The following is a 14,807-nucleotide window of genomic DNA, read 5'->3' on the forward strand; positions in this document are numbered from 1 at the left end:
CGCCCCCTCGCACTTCCGTGTGCCGCTGCGCGGGAGCGGGAGGCGGCGGACCTGGGATCTCTTGAGCGACCCCCGGCGTTCGCCCGCCGCGCCGAGGCCCGGGTGGTAACTCACCGGCCGCCGGGCCCGTCCGGGTCTGGCGCGCACCGACCCCTCTCCGCGAGCGCTCCCGGGAGCCGCGCCGCGATCCGGACCCCAGCCACCGCGACCCCTGACGCCTGGCCCTGCCCCCGGAGGTGAGTGCGGGCCCGGCCGCAGGATCGGGCCATAGGATCGGGCTGCCCCGAGGGCGCGCCGCCCCTCCCTTCCCTTCCCCGCTCCGGTTCCCGTTTCCGAAACTAAGAAACTGAGCTGCGGCCGGCGAAAGTCCCGCCGCGCTCCGAGACCCGCCGGTGCCTCCGTAACCCTGTCCGTCAGTCTGGCCCTTTGTCCAGCGGTGGGGGCCGAGGGGCTCTCATCCGTCTGCTTTCGGCCCTTCTCTATCCGTAAGTGTCTCCAGCGCCTCTGAGGGTCCGCTCGTCCGTTCCAAATTTCTCGAGCTCTCTGTCCGTCCATCCGTCCCACTCCCTCAGTGTTCCCCCCCGCCTCTCCCTGGTCCCCATCTGTCTGCCCTTTGCCCTGCTGGTTCCCCATCACCCCATCCGACCCTGACTCCCGCTACCCTCTAGATCCTCTCCTCAGGGAGCTGCGCCCCCGGCCCACGCTCGTCGCCCCCTGCCTGTCCGCCGCCTCTCTTTTTTACCACGGGGCTGAGACCAGGCTATATCCACTGGGCCTCGCCTCCCGCCCCTGGGACCCTGCCCGGCCCAGCCGCCGAGGCGCCTCCTCTTCGCTTGCACTCTTCTTGTAGTCTCTGTCTTTCTCCCCATCTGTCTCCGGGCTGGGCGTGGCTCCAGTCTCCACCATCCTCCCCCCTTCCGTCGTTCCCTGCGCCCCCTCCTCTGGTGGTCCCTTCCCAATCCAGATGCTTCCCCTGTAGGGGCCCAGCCAGGAGAGGGGAAGGGGTGGAGGAGTGGAGAGGTGAAGAGGCAGGCGATAGAATTGCCCCACTTCCCCAACTCCCCTGTTTGTCCTTGTCAGGGAGGGGAGAGCCCACTGAGCCCCCTACTTGAACCCGGTGAGAAGGATTTGGAGTGAGTAGAGGGACATTCCTTTCTCTTCTGGCCCCTACACTATGCGCCTGGACCTTATCTTCTTGTGCTCAGTTGCCTGTACCTGTCACGTAGGTATGTTGTGTATCTGTGCCTCCTTGTGTATTCTTTGTCCCCAGGTCTGGGACTTGCCCCTGTGTGTCCTTTTAAACATGTGTGACTTGCCTGTGTGTATGTGTGTGTGTTTGTTTGGGTGTCCTGAAGCTCTTTGTGCTCTTTGCAGCTATGTATGGACTATGTTTTTTGTCACCAGACTCCCCTCTGTGTGTTGGGATGTGTGCCCATGTGCTTGGAGGGTCCTGTGTTGCACACTGGGTCTGTCATGGTGAGCCACTGACCATGAATACATACAGCCTTCAGTGTTAGTGTCCGCCCCCCAGGCTCGTGTGTGTGTGCGCACGCGCACACTTACATGCTCTTCTCTGCACTGAGCCGCTGTGACCAGGCTGACCTGGTCACTGAGGGAGGTGACTGGTCCCTTGGGTTTCCTCGTTCCTGCTGTGGACTGAACTGGGGTGTGGTGGACAAGCCAATAGAGAGCAGTTGTGTGTGTGTGTGTGTGTGTGAGATGTGGAGGTGTTTAGATAGTTGTACTTGACTGTAGGGTGGTATGAGGGATCTGGCGTGTGACAGGAGTTTGGCTGGGGGCGAGGCTAAGCGAATGACTGGTGGGAGACTCACACTGTGGTTATATGAAATTGTGCGGATGTGTGCTTGGGGAGTCACTGTGACTGTGGGGAACCGAGAGTGCTTGGGCGTGGGTGTCAGTAGCAGAAGGAGGTGCAGCAAGGTGTGTGTTGTCTGTGCCCTGGGGTGGCAGTGCTGGGAGGGAAGGGAAGAGCCCTGTGTGTGTGCGTGCACGTGTGTATGTACATGTGGGAGGTCATGAGGTTGTGGATGTGCATGTGACACACTCAAGCCCAGTGCTGGCTCCTGGGAAGATGGGGAAAACCCTCCACCTCTCACCTTCCTCCACTCTCTCAAGTTCACAGACACCCCAGGTCACCATGTTGTGAGCAAGACCTTGGGCTTGACTGAAGAAAGATTTAAGCTCAACTACTCACTGTGCCTTTTAAGAACAAGAGCCGGGAACTAGGCCTCTCTAAGGTGGTTTCCTTATCTACAGAGTGGACAAAGTTGTGAGGACCAGAGGTCCTCTAGCCTTGGTCCATAGTGAAAGCTCAGCAGATGCTAAATTTTGTTTGGTGAACACTTACCTCCCCTCAAATGGTGGTGTTGTCGTCATCATCATCGTTGTTGTTGTTTAGTCACTAAGTCATGTCTGACTCTTGCGACCCCATAGGCTGTAGCCCACCAGTCTCCTCTGTCCATGGGATTTCCCAAGCAAGAGTACTGGAGTGGGTTGCCATTTCCTTCTCCAGGGGATCTTCCCCCACCCAGGGATTGAACCTGTGTCTCCTGCATTAGCAGGTCAATTCTTTAAAACTGAGCCGCCAGGGAAGCCCCTCCAAACTGTATGGTACCCATTCTCCTGGGAGTTGGAGCTGCTAAAAGCCCAGATAGCCCTGTGATGTAGCTCTTGCCCCCTCCGATCTGCTTGGAGGGAAGATGGCTGACAGAGACCCTACCTACAGCCAGCCCTGTTGAGGCCAGCCCTCATGATACCCTCCACCAGTCTCAGCAGCAGCAGTGGTGCTAGTGGAGGTGATTCGGAGCTGTGACCGCAGGGCACTGACACCGTTTAGCTGGCGCAGCTAATTGGAGTTTAAAATTAGAAATAACTTAAAGTGCAGACCAAAAGATAAAGCTCGAGGATGCCTCGGCCTGGAGGGAGTGGAGATGGGGGTCTTCAGTGGGAAGAGGGGCTTGCATCTGGGAAGGAGAATCTTTTGTGGAGACCTGGCCTGGTCTGCAGAGAAAGTGCTTAGGCCTTTCAGCCAGGAGACCTGAGGTATCCTGCTGCCTTTGCTGTTCCTTCCTTCTAGGATCTTTCTGGGCCTCTGTTTTTAAAGCTGTATAACGGGCATAACAGTAATGAGAGAATCACCTGAACTAGAAGGTACAAAACAAAGAATGAAAAAGTGTCATTGTTCGTTTGGCACTCCAGTGAGTTCAGTACAGCAGCCAGCATACCACATCATTGGAACCTCGCAACCACTTGAGACATCTCCCTACTTCAGAGATGAGACAAACTGAGGCTCAGAGGAATTGCCCCAGGCCACAAAGCAGTGGTCCCTGATTGTACCGTAGGCCTCCAAGCCCACAGGGCAGGCTCTTGAAGACGAGAGGATTGGGGACAGCTTTTTTGCTGTGTCTGTCACCTGGAAATGCTCCAAGGTCTCAGACATAGTCTTCCGACCCCTAGCATAGAGTAGATGCATAGCGGGTGCCCTGGAAAAGATGGCCCCAATACCCCACTTCACAGAAGAGACAGCCAGGCCCAAAGAGGCCAAGGTCTCAGAACCAGACGAGGCTGACCCAGGCCTGTGTCAGCCATGCTGGGGCTGACAGATGGGGAGAGCCTGTTTGGTGGCGCCTACCGGCTTAGCTGTTTTCTTTTGTTCTTGCAGGTCTGCTGGGAACTGGCCCAGGTGAGGGCACAGGCCTACTTCTGGTGGTGGTTGTGTGGCAGTGGAGGCAGCGGCAGCCAAGTCTAGAGGCCAAGGGGATCTGGGAGCCTCAGGTAAGACTGGGTCCTTTTAGGCAGGTGGACAGATGGACAGTGTACAGGTATGGCCTTCCGCTTTGGGCTTCTCCCCTTCTGCCCTGGGCCTGGAGTCGGTATGGGGTTGGGGGGGGCGTTGCACACAGAGTCCTTAGTCTGGGTATGGGGTCTGGGCACCCAGGGAAAGTAGCAGTTCACTCTGGCCCTGAAAGCTCCCTGCCTGGAAGTGGCTTCTGGCCCAGGGAAGGCTTTGGCCTTGAAGCTCAGAGACCTGGGGCCCACTGGTGGTTGGGTGCCAAGAGTGGTGACACTGTGCTGGTCGGTCAGAGAGGAGGTGGTGTTTGAGCTGGAGTGAGAGCGGACGTATCAGCTTTCCCATGGCCCCTTTCTCTGCCTCAGGCTATCCTCATCACCACACAGGGAAACTGAGGTTTGCCCTGGGCCTTCTAGGGTTTGGACACAAGGTCTTCCAGCTCCTGGCACAACCAAACTCTCTTCCACATCCCCAGTTCCCTCTGTTTCCCTGGTCTTTCTGGGGCCAGAGGAGAGACCTGAAATCCCCGTCTGCAGCCCCCAGATTCAGGGTGGGAGTCTCTGTAGAATGCTGGGGAAGGCTGTACTCTCTCAGGCGTCTTATAAAGCTCAAAGTTCCCTCCTTCGGGTCACACTTGCCTCCTTCCACCTGCATTAGAGTACAGAAGTGAAAATTACCCTTTGGGTATCCAGAGTCCAGTGAACAGGGTCCTGGGGGACACTGGAGGCTGCTGAGGGTGGCAAAGATATTCTTTCCCCCAAGAGTCCTCCTGGATCAACCCCTCAGTCCCACCCTTCCTGGCTCTCAGGCACCTACACAGATTTTGAGGGTGAAGAGATGGTGGGGGTTGGGGTCCCCCTTGGAGGGAGGGCAGGACATCAGTGCCCTGACTCCTGGAGTGGGAGTCGGGGCTGAACAAGGGCAGGGTCTATGCTGGGTCTTCTGTTTATTCAGCCTCTCCCCAAACTTGGTGGGAAGGGGGTGATCTGTCCTTGGTTGGCTGGGGAACTCTGCTATGTGAGGTCAGGGGGCCATTCCCGCCCACCACTGAGCCTCATTCCCTAAGAAGTCCAATTAATTAACCTTGAAGCCAGCCTACTTTCTGCTCTCAGAGGTCACCTACCTCAATGGCATAGGCATATAAACACACACAGGGATACAGAAGCTGAACCGTTCTCTGCCCCCATACCCGCAAACCCGCAAGTGCCTGCACACGCACCACACATGCGCACACACGTACACAGGTGTTCACATGCACTCACTCGCAGGCACGCTGAAACACGCACACAGACGCTCACCCGCTCACCCAGTCATCCGTGCACTCAGACGCCTGCCCACACATACCACACTGTGCCCATTCTGGGTCAGGAAGGCGGGGGGGCGGGGGGGGGCGGTCCTTGGTCAGGGTCACAGCTCAGCCTGCATCTGGCACTGAGGGTGAGGTTTGAGATGTAACCGTGACCACAGGCACTCCAGGGGACACCGCCACCCTGGGAGGTGAGCTTTGCCTAGACCAGTTATCCCGCCTCGGCCAGGCCCCCAGGCTCAACGTTGAGGGGGCGGGGGGATGAGTGCGGGGAGGAGCCATGTCAGCTGTGCCGTTTGTGGCTGCTGCCACAGAGGAGGAAGCGGGCTGTCTGTGGTCATGGGCCCAAGGTGCTCACAAGTGGGTGGGCGGTTCTATCAGCTTGTCTGTCCCCTGCAGTGTCCACGCCTGGTACACGCGGAGTTGCTGGGCCCCGGGGACTGGGAGGCTGGCAGGGGACTTCTCCCGGGGCAGTCTGTGCACTTTCCAAGGCCTGGGCCCAAGGAGAAACCGTCTGAGGTGTTTCCGGAGGCCCACTTCCTCTGGGCTGCCCAGGAAGTGGTTTTAAAGCGGGACTGACCAGCTTTCCATCTGCGGCTCGTTCCGCCCCAGCTTGGCCCCCGAGGGGAACGGTGTCTGGACAGTGGGTTAGGTCGACCGATTGGGCTTTCCATGGCCAGGGCTGGCCAGCCCAGGATGGAGAATCAAGGAGGGGAGTGGGGGTGCTGAGGCCACAGAGTCCCCCGCAGCCCCCATGACCCAGCTCCTCCTTTCCTCCAAGCTGTAAGCCGAGGCTCAGAGCACAAGCTCTGGCCGGAAGGGCACCTTGTGTGTGAAAAATGCTGGGCTACATCTCTGGGATTCGGCAGCTCTAAGCAGCTGTATGAATGGACCTGGGCAAGTGGCTTTGACTCCCACTGACTCAGTGTCCCCCTCTGACACCTCAGACCACGACAGCATCCACCTTTACTGGGTTGGCTGGAAACAACAGATGATGTATGCAAAGTAGCCAGCACTGTGCCTGGCATGCTGTTCATGTTTAAGGAGTAGCAGTGGTTTAGTCGCCAAGTCGTGTCTTTGCAATCCCATGGATGGTAGCCTGCCAGGCTCCTCTGTCCATGGGATTTCCCAGGCAAGAATACTGGAGTGGGTTGTCATTTCCTTCTCCATGAAGAAGTAGAAACTGTAGTTACATAAAGCACGCAGCTCCCGGTTTGTGGTAACTGCTCGAAGAACAGCAAGTGGTACTGATGATGGGATTATTATCGGCTGATGGCCTGGGCACGGGCCCAGTGTCACAGGGCCAAGTGGCTGCGGAGCCTGACTGAGAAGCCAGGTCTTGATTCTGCCTCCGGTGGCAACGCTGCAGGGTGGGGAGGGTTCTGTTGTTTCAATCTGCTCTGGGTCCTCCAAGGAGAAGAACTCCAGGGTGGAGCAGCTGTGCCCACTCAATGGCCCAGCCTTCTCCTGCTCTTCTCCCCCTCACTCCCTTTCAAAAGGAGCAAAACAGATCTCCTGACAAATGGATGCAGGGAAGGGAAAGGCAGGCACAGCTGCCTGCTGCCCCCACAGGCCTCCCCCAGACCCCTCCCCTGCTCTGGCTCCCTGCGGGACATGGGGCTTGGAAAAGCTGAGGCTGATGGTGTAGGAGTAGCTGCTGAGCCCTCCTGCTAGCCTGCCTCCACTTGGGACCCTTGAAGTCAGTCTTTGGGCTGGGGAAGGAGGCGGACATCGGGGCTGATGGAGCCTGGAGGGGTGGGGAGAGCTGGAGATCGCCTCACACACATTAATGCACACAGGTGGCAGCTGGTGGCAGGACCCTGCCTGTCCCAGGGACATGCAGGTCAGCCCTGTGAGGGGGTTGCTGAGCTTCGGCTTTTGCTAGCCAGGGCTAAGGGGCTGGGGGCCTCAGGTGTTGAGTGGTAATGATGATGTTGTAGTAGGAAGAGGCCAGAAGCCTGGAGGGTGAGAGGGGCAGGGGCCTGGACTGGGAGTGTAAGTAAGGGTCTCCTGAAGGTTTAGGAACAAGACTTCCGCAGGCATCGACAGATCTGACTTCAAATCCTTGCTTGATATTTACTGGCTGTGGACTGAAGCCAGGGACTAGGCTGCTTGAAGGCTCAGTCATATCATCTGTGAAATGGGCAGATCCAGGAGTGTGCATCAGAGACCTGAATGATGAGAAAGAGCCAGTGTGTGTTTTGGGAGAGGAGCAGGAAGATGAAACAATGAATTTGGAGGCTCCTGAGCAGAAAGGAATGTGGTTGTTTAGGGGACCAAAAGTGGTTTGCTGGGGTTGGGGCTGAGGAGCAGGGTGGAGTATGGCCAGGAGGTCAGGGAGAGGGGTCTGGGAAAAACCAGGGCCTTGAACAAGGGGTGACAAGATCTGCTGTACTATCTCAGGAGATCTCTGTAGTCACTGGGGCAGAGGGAACTTGGAGGTTAGAGCAGAGACTGGAGGATAGTGAGCAGGCTGGCGCAGGCCTGGGGAGGGCGATGGTGCTGGGATGGGGTGGTGATGGAGAGAAGAGAGGACTTCAGGACAGACAGGAGGCAAAAGTGATAGCCTTGCTATGGGGGGAGGAAGGGGAGGGTGGAAATGACCCCCAGGTGTCTGACCTGAGTGCTGTTGCTGCTAGGAGACCAGGGTACTTGTATGGGGAATGTGTTTGGATGTATTTGAGCACTTCCAGAGCATGGTGGAGTTAGGGATATTACAGTTCAGGAGGGTCTGGGCTGAAAGCGGAGACTTGAGAGTCGAGATCTAGCACATAAAGCCGGGACTGAGGGAGGAGAGAGTTCAGCAGGCCTTCGGTGGGCAAGTCCAGGAGGCCCTGGTTATAGGACTGGGATGCCTGTCCCTCGAAGGTCCCTGCCAAGGTGCCCATGAAGGCAGGCTTGTGGTGGCTGAGCCACTGTTTTCACAACAGCCCCGGAAGCTTTGGATCATGTCTGTGGCTGTGTTGGGTAAACAGGCACACTGGAGTAGCCAGTCACCAAGACCTGAGGCTGGACCAAATGTCCGCTAGAGGCAGGCTGTCGGGGCTGGGATCTGGGGGGAGACAGGAGGAGAATTGCAGGGTCATTCAGCGTCAGAGCTGGAGAAAGCTGAGAGATGTCCATTGTCAAGATAGGGAGACTGAGGCCCTGAGAGAGACAGTAGCTGGCCTGGGGTCTGCCAGTGGACTCAGCTACCTTTGCTCAGCCCGGTCTCTTCTCAGAGCAGCAGAGCAGGGGATCATGGGGCTTGCGGCTCTAGAGAGCCTCTTTCCCCACTGATCCAGGGAAGTCTGGAGGCCCCTGTGACTATAGGACAGCTGGAAAGGGGCAGTGGGGAAGGTGGGGAGAGGTCATGGTGTGAGGATGATGGTGCTGACAAGGATGCCGCCGCAGCCCATGCTGATCCGTGGGCAGGCCACGATCACCCCCTTCACAGGTAATGCCAGAGCACCTTGACCAAGGTCACAGGGCACCCAGGGCAGACACGTCCTGAACTAGACTTGCCCAGCCTCACCCAGCCCACACCCAGCCCCTGCTCGCCACTTCCTCTGTTCACTACCCGCCGTGGGATGGCACACCACAGTCCTGCCTCCCACCAGCTTGCTCCCCATCACTAAAGTGGGGAGGCATCCTAGGGGCCCTGCTCGCCTCCTGGTGCTCTGCTGTGCTTAGTCGCTCAGTAATGTCCAACTCTTTAGGACCTCATGGACTGCAGCCCACCAGGCTCCTCTGTCTATGGAATTCTCCAGGCAAGAATACTGGAGTGGGTTGCCGTGCTCTCCTCCAGGGGATCTTCCCAACCCAGGGATGGAACTCAGATCTCCCACATTGCAGGCGGATTCTTTACCATCTGAGCCACCAGGGAAGAGATGGAGGCAAAAGCCTTTAGATGGCCATCTCTCCTCCTCCCGGACACAAAGGCTACTGTCGACAACTAGGAAAACCACAGGGACTCTAGGACGAGGTGCACTGAGAGAGGGCTGGGGAGTGGTCTCTGGGGGTTGGCAGAGGGGCCATTCCCTGCATCTGGCACTGGCCCTTGTCTCCCTCAAAGCCAGACACGCAGTTCTGGGGCTGGAAACAGAGAGTCCCCTCTCCGTCCCCCTGGGGACCACCCCGTTGAGTTCACGGCTTTGGGTGAATTACCCACTCTCTCCTTGTCAGTTTCTTCCCAGTGAGTCTGGAGGTCCTGGATGGGGTGCCCGCACAGCTGCCCCACCTACACAGGAGCACCCACCCCTCCTTCTGTGCACCAGGCCTTTATCTGCACCTGCGACCCCGGCCTGTTCCCAGCCTCCAAGGACCTCCCCTCTTAGAAGGAGGAGGGCTACCCAGGGAGGAGCCTGACCGGCCCACTCCTTCCTCTGTGTCCTTTGGACTTTGCCTGGGGCCAGGAGGGACTTTCTCCACCTCCCTCAGTAGGGGAAACCCAGCCCGCCTGACATCCAGTGGCCCTTCCCTCCCCTGTCCCCTGCCACTGGGCCCCAGCGGCTGCAGTAGAAAAAGCCACGTTGGGACTTTCTGGTGGCGGCCCCTCGTCAGGCACATGTGGGTCCTTCCTGGCTTGTGAGTTGATCTCTGCCTGCCTGGAGCGTCTCCGTTCCTGTGTGTACCTTGTATGTATGCAGATCTCTCTGCTGGTGAATGAGGGTGTGAATGTCCCGTGTGATCTGTGTGGGCCTGGATGTCTGTCAACATGTGAGAGCCGCTGCACGGGGGTGTGTTTCTCTGTTTGTGCTACTCAGTTGTCATAGGAGTGTGTGAGTGCCTATGGTTACAGCTGTGCCTATGTGAGGGTGAGGGTGTGTTCAGCTGCAAGCAGGGTCCCCACATGTAACGGTGTGTTTGCTTTGGTGGGTGTGCCCATGTGACGTTATTCCGAGAAAGGCCCAGATGTACCCCCCACCCCGGCTCCTCACAGAGGCCCCCTTGTTCTCAGTCTGGCTGTGAAGGGGCTCTTGTTCCTCCCTCAGGGGTACCTGGGGCCCTCCCTCTGGCTGAACCCAGGGCTTCCCCAATCCGAGGGCCAGCTGAGTGATTCAGGCCTGTACCTCACAGGTCCTGCATGCCATACTTGCTGGCAGGGGTGAGCGTGAGCCAGGAACAGCCAGTGTCCCAAGACCTGCCCCTTTAACCCTTCCAGACCCTCTGGCTAGGTGGCCCTGTGTCATGCTGGGCGTCTCCCACTGAAGCCCTTCCTGATGTCCTCCCACCGACAGGCCCCTTTGGCCCCCATTCCACCCCAGCCCCTCTCGCTGCCTGAGCGGTGGTCCTGTCCTCCTCTATAATGGCATGTTTGTTTGCATGTCCTCTGTCAGGCTATCCCATGGGCCTGGTGTATCTTGTCACTGTGGTGCCCACTGGCTGTGTCTGAGGAGGGCTGAGGGTGACCTGGGGCCAGGCTGGGCGTTGGAGCCCTAGAGCCAGCATGCTATCCCGTGCAGAATCATGCGTCCCCAGGCACGGGTTTCCCTGCGGGGGAAAACCAGGTCTTTCATTGGTTCTGAGGGAACGACAATGGCAAAAGGTTGAGTTGTGATGCCCCGGCCTCTCCTCTGATTCTTGTCTGCGGGCCAGGTTGACCAGCAGTGGAGGTGTTTAGTGTCCCCGAGACAGTCAGATGTGTGGCCAGAGCTGGGAAGGCTGAATTCCAGGCAGACGCTCAGATCCTCCGCTGAGCATGATCCCAGACACCTGCCCGGGGAACCTGCTGGGGCCTGTGAGGTGGAGGAGCTGCTGACCTCCTGGAAAGAGGGGAAGAAAGGACTGGACTTCAGAGCAATCTGTAAGGATACGTAGGAATTCAGGGGGACATTCGGGCTGAGAGAACAGTGTGTGCAAAAGCATGGGGGAGCTGCAGACAGAGGCAGGTGAGATTTGAGGTGGCGAGCAGGCCAGGGCCAGGCTGAGAGGTGGGCCTTCTCCAGGAGGTTCCGAGCTGTGACAATGGAACAGGGAGGGACCAGGAGTGGTGACGGGCAGGAAGGGTCACTGGGGAAGAGGAGGACAGTCCACAGTGATTGGAGTCTCAGCTGGGGGATAGGTGCTAGTCCTGACCTGGGGTGGGGGCAACATGTCTCCTGCTCTGGGCCTTGCCCATGACCTGAGACTGTGGCTGGTCCTCCTCCCAGGATGTGGGGGCTGGGGTCACAGGCCCAAGGGGAAGGCCCTTGGAGAGCTTTGCTAGCCCTTCCCTCCCCCACCTCCTTTTCTTGCTGAGCCCATTTCCTGGGTTGTGAAACCCCTGTGGCCTCTTTAACTTGCTTCCGTCTGGGAAGGCCATCTGGGGAAGCCAGCCTCCCAGCTGAACTGCTGCCTGCCTGCCTGCCTGCCCTGCCTGACTGCCCGCCTGCCTGCCCTGCCCGGCAGCTTCTGCCACGCCCAGCCCCCTCACCCTGTTGCAACCCTACCGGGGCCAACCCTGCTCCCTGCTGCCATCACACTGCCTCTCTCGTTCCTTCCTTTCCACTACCTGGGCTTCCTGGGTCCTCCTCCCTCCGGTCACCCCTCAGGACTGATGTGGCCTGGACTTTGAGCCCCCACTAGGCAGGGTTTGCATCCCCAGAGGTCCTAGGCTGACACTGCCCCACTTTGCTTTGCTGCTGCCCCCACCCGCCTTGACTGGCAGCAGGTGGTGCCTTTCATGGGGAGGTGGCAAAGGCCGCCCCGAGCTGGGCAGGTGTGTGTCTAGAGGGAGGGTGGCATGGGAAGGGAGTATTCCTCACCCCTCAGGGGTCCGTTCAAGGGAGCCAGAGCCTGGACTCACCAGAGCCTCATCTGATCCTGCTCACCCTTGCTTTGCTTGACCTCAGCCTGCCTCCTCTTGTTCCCCTGGCTGACTTGGAGAGGACCCTCCCTTTATGTTTTCACACTATCCCCCAAAAGTCTGCCCGAAGCCTCTTTTCTCGGGCTCTGCTTTGTTCCTCAGTCCAACAGGCACTCCCCTGTGGCTTGTGAGGCAGAACCAAATGCTAGGGAAGGACTAGGGTGGAAGGGAACCAGCTGAATCTAGGGACCAGGGAACCTTTATGGCAGGACCCCGTCCTCAGTTCCCCCTGGGTATAAAGAGGAGGTGGACAGGTCAGTTTCTGAAGGCCCATCTCTTGGGAGATATTTTGGCTTGATGGGTTTTATTTTTTACCTCTAACAAAATGGTTACACGTGATTGTTGTAGAAAAATGAGAAAGCTCATCCTTGTTCCTGAGAACGCCCCTCGGGCCATGTTCCTATTCGCCCCCTTTACTTCCTGGAACACACTCACCCTGACACACACACACAGGGCGATATAATGTGCACGATCGTCCTCCATGCACCAGTAACTTCGGCTGGCGTAGTCACTCTGGTCACCTTGAGGTTGGTCTTGCCCACTGCTCCTGACTGGCTGGGAGCAGGTTTCCACCGCCCTGGAGGAGGCGGGCTGCCTGCTCTGGCCTGGCCCGGTACCACCTTTCCTCACCTGTGGGCTGCAGTCTGGGGCAGGAGAAGTAGTAGCAGTTCAGGAGTCTGTACCCACCTTCTTTGTACAGTAGTGGGGGGGTCCCCAAGGTAAGGCCTGGAGAGGGTTGGGTGGTCAAACATGGGAGACTTATATTCTGGTCCCCTCATCCCCTTCTTGTTTTCTCTATCCTCACGGATGTGTTTCTGTACACTGCCCCCAGCACGTTTATCTATCTCTACCTTTGTCCCCTCTTGCCCTTCATCTCCTCTTCCTGACATGGCAGACCAGGAAGAACGTGGGCTGCAACATCAGACAGGCCTGGATTCAGACCCTTCTTCTAGCACTTGTTAACAGTGTGATCTTGGGCAAATCCCTTGGCCTCTCTGAGCCTGTTTCTTCATCAGTAAATTACCCACCTCTGGGATCTACACAAGGATAAAGTGAGTTAATTCCATTAGAAGCTTGATCTGGTGTGTGTTGGCCTCAGAGAAGGATGAATTCTTTTTTTAAATTCTAATTTATCTTTTTTTCTTAGATCCTTTTTTAAAAAACTCTTAATTGGAGGATAATCGCTTTACAGTGTTGCGTTGGTTTCTGCCATACATCAACATCAATCAGCCATGCATATGTCCCCTCCCTCCTGGACCCTCCCTCCCATCCCATCCCATCCCATCCCAGGCCACCCCTCTTGGTTGTCACAGAGCACAGGTTGAGCTCCCTGTGTTATATACCAAATTCCCACTGGCTAATCTGCTTTACATGTGGTAATGTGCATGTTTCAGCACTACTTTCTCAATTCGTGCCAGTCTCCTTTCCCCATTGTGTCCCAAGTCTGTTCTCTGTGTCTCTATTGCTGCTGTACAAATAGGTTCATCGGTACCATTTTTCTAGATTCCGTATATGTGCATTAATATACGATATTTGTTTTTCTCTTTCTGTATTGTTTCACTCTAACAGGCTCTGGGTTCATCCACCTCACAGATCTGACTCAGATTCATTCCTTCTTATGGCTGAGTAATATTCTGTTGTATATATGTATACAACTTCTTTATCCATTCATCTGTTGATGGACATCTAGGTTGCTTCCACATCCTGACTGTTATAAATAGTGCTGCAGTGAACACTGTGGTACACGTGTCTTTTAGAATGGTTTTCTCAGGATACATGCCCAGTAGTGGGGTTGTTGTGTCACATAGAAGTTTTATTCCTAGTTTTTAAAGAAATCTCCATATTGTTTTCCATAATGATTTTATCAATTTATATTCCCACCAACAGTATAAGAGGGTTCCCTTTTCTCCACACCCTGCCCAGCATTTATTGTTTGTAGATTTTTTGATGATGGCTGTTCTGACCAGTGTGGGTGATACCTCATTGTAGTTTTGATTTGCGTTTTTCTAATAAGTGATATTAGGCATTTTTTCATGTGTTTATTAGCCATCTGTATGGAGATGATCTTTTTTTTTCTAAGTGAGGGTACTGATTCACACCCAGGCCCTTTGACTCCAAGTCCAGTGCTCTCTGCTTCATAGGGCTGCCTCTATTGTGGGCTAGAGAAGCAGAAGAGACAGGTGGTCGGGAAGGGCTTGGCTGGCTTCGGCTGGCTCCAAGAAGCTGGTCCCCATGGAGGCCTATGAGGAGTCCAACCCCTGCTGCCTACAGGGTCCTGCAGAGCAGGGATGAGGTTGAGCCAGTGGCCTTCCTTTGGGGCCTGTGGACCTGAGCCAATTTGCATGAGGGCTATAAATAGTTGCCTCACCTTGTTTTTGTGCCATCACTCTACCCCCTGGCCTTCCCACCAGTGTTCAGATGCTTTGCAAGGTAGGTGAGTGATTCTGGCTCCGCTGTGCAGGGAGTCCCGGTGTGCCGGGGCCCAGGACCTCTCTTAGGATCTCATGGCGATCGATGGAAGATGATGTCCGCTTCCAGTGTCTCTCTTCCTCTGGGGATCCACACAGTGCAGTTGGGGTGGAGATGGTGCTGGGAACCTGGCTGGGGCCCGTGCTCTACTTTTAATCCTCGGTAGTTGGGGCTATGTGACCTCACCCTAGGTTACTGCCAGGTAGTCCCGGGGCAGTCCGTGGTCCTCTTCCTCATGACGCTGCGGTAAAGCTGTGCAGGTCTGGGGCCAGGACAGGGCCCACTGTGGTTGTGGTTTTCCCTCCGGTGGCTTCTAACTGACTGCAAGCACCAGCTGTTCTGAGTGCTGCAGGGCTGGAGGCAGACTGATGACTGTCTCTGCCATGGTCCTGTGG

General features: G+C 56.6%; 1 protein-coding gene across 2 annotated transcripts in view; it reads left to right on the forward strand.

Moving 5' to 3' along the window:
• PRKCD (protein kinase C delta) overlaps positions 1–14,807 on the forward strand; it is a 30,536-nt gene continuing 15,729 nt past the window's right edge. The window contains exons 1-2 of one of the 2 annotated variants that reach the window (XM_055414072.2): positions 1–236; positions 3,683–3,795. The gene's annotated coding sequence lies outside the window, so the exon portion shown is untranslated. Of the gene's footprint in view, positions 237–352; positions 486–3,682; positions 3,796–14,807 lie in introns of those variants that run through there. The other variant, XM_055414074.2, reaches the window with a different exon arrangement.

The sequence above is a fragment of the Moschus berezovskii genome, chromosome 24 (assembly GCF_049115385.1).
Source record: "Moschus berezovskii isolate FMDL1 chromosome 24, NW_MosBer_1.0, whole genome shotgun sequence".
In the NCBI taxonomy this organism is placed as follows: Eukaryota; Metazoa; Chordata; class Mammalia; order Artiodactyla; family Moschidae; genus Moschus; species Moschus berezovskii.